Below are 2129 nucleotides of genomic sequence, written 5' to 3'. Positions count from 1 at the left end.
CCCCTTTGTTCGGACACACTTTTCTGGGTCATGCCCGGCCTCGGAAGATCAACACATCGCAGCCCTACCTAGGCACAACAGAGAGGTCAGCACGCCGGTCTAAATCCTATGGCGCAGGGGTCTGGGCCCATCGCCCATTGCACACATGCGCGTTGCGTACGTGGCCGGAAGCAGAACTAGCCCCCTTAATACAAGAGCAGGCTTACGGTCCAATCCGGCGCGCGCCGTTCAGTCGCTGACGTCACGAAGGCTTCGGCTGATACCACGACGTCGAGTGCCCATAACTATCCCCGCGTAGATGGTTAGTGCGTATAGGCCAATGGCCAGACTCAGATCAAATACCAAGATCTCGTTAAACGTGTTGTCTTGAAATAACCGTGAACGCCGACCAGGGCCAGGCCCACCTCTCTCCTAGGTGGTCTCAACCTGCCCTGTCGCTTCGCCACAAAGATCCATACGGAGGGCTGTCAGGAAAGTATGTCCTTCCAGCCCCCAATTCATGAATCAACCGCGGGTACTCCTCGAGCCAACCCGACTTTAGTCATCACATGTATCATGTATAAAGTATATAGTATATACTCGTGATCACCTCCCGAGTGATCACGGCCCGATAGTATAGCATGGCAGACGGACAAGAATGTAGGGCCACTGATGATAAACTAGCATCCTATACTAAGCATTAGGATTGCAGGTAAAGGTAACAACAGTAGTAGTAAGGACAGGCTATGCATCAGGACAGGATTAACGGAAAGCAGTAACATGCTACACTACTCTAATGCAAGCAGTATAGAGAAGAGTAGGCAATATCTAGTGATCAAGGGGGGGCTTGCCTGGTTGCTCTGGCAAGAAGGAGGGGTCATCAACACCGTAGTCGAACTGGGGGTCGCCGGCAGTCTCGGGGTCTACCGGAAAGAAGTAACGGAGGGGGAATACAATAAATAATAGAGCAATCAAAGTATCACAAAGCTTAACAAGTCAAAACGCGATGCTAGAGGTGACCTAACGCGGTATGAGGTGATACCGGTGAAGGGGGGAAACATCCGGGAAAATATCCCCGGTGTTTCATGTTTTCGGACACATGAATCGAAGGGGAAAAGTTGCGTGTTCGCTATGCTAGGGATGCATGGCGGACGAACGGGCTGCGTATCCGGATTCGTCTCGTTGTCCTGAGCAACTTTCATGTACAAAGTATTTTCATCCGAGTTACGAATTATTTTATATTATTTTTTAAAGATTTAAAACAATTTTTAATTTAACAGGTTTAATTTAATTAGAAAATACAATTATTGTGTCAGCATGACATTAGCATGATGTCATCAGGACCACAGGTTGACTAGGTCAAACCTTGTAGGTGGGACCCATTCGTCATAGTCTCAGGTTAATTTAAACAAGGTTAATTAGTTTAATTACTTGATTAGGTTAACTAAATTTAATTAGCCAAATTAATTTAATTAATTAATTAATTTTTTAATTACATATTTTCTTTTTCTCTTTTTTTTAACAGGGGCGGGCCCCGCTTGTCATTTGGCCAGGGGGTAATTAGCAGTGTTAATTGTGGCTAATCAGTGGATTAGCCGACGGCTAAACGGCAACGGCCACCATGTGTGGTGGAGGTTCACCGGAGCAGTGCTGGAGGCGGCAGTGGGATGAGTCAAGGGCACCAGAAGGTTGCCCTTGCTCGCTCGCATCTAGGGAAGCACGTGGGGGTCGTGGGGGGCCGGAGACGATGGCCAAGACGAGTCGTGCGGCGACGGCGAAAGCAGCAGTAGCAGCATAGCGGCGGAGCAGCAGCTGGTGGGAGCCGGCCGATGCGGCGGGCGCAGAGGGGCGAGGCGCGCCCTGGGCGCGCGCGGGCGTGCGGAAGCCGCGACGTGGCGCCGCCACGCAGAGGCAGGGGCGGCGACGGGACGGCGTGGGGGCGCAACGTTCGGAGGGGGGAGACGGACGGGGCCCGACCGGGAGCTCACCCCCGTTGAAGAGAAGAGGGCGGCGAGGCGCGGGGAGGACCGACGAAGGAGAGGCGGGAACGAGGCAGTCCGGCGTGGCGGGGGCGAGGATGACGCAGTCCGTCGGGGCGGCGGCGTCCATGCGGCGTTGGGCGTCGAGGGCGCGATTGGCGCGGCGAGCGG

The sequence above is a fragment of the Triticum aestivum genome, chromosome 6A (genome assembly GCF_018294505.1).
Source record: "Triticum aestivum cultivar Chinese Spring chromosome 6A, IWGSC CS RefSeq v2.1, whole genome shotgun sequence".
In the NCBI taxonomy this organism is placed as follows: Eukaryota; Viridiplantae; Streptophyta; class Magnoliopsida; order Poales; family Poaceae; genus Triticum; species Triticum aestivum.
This window is presented reverse-complemented; position numbering follows the sequence as displayed.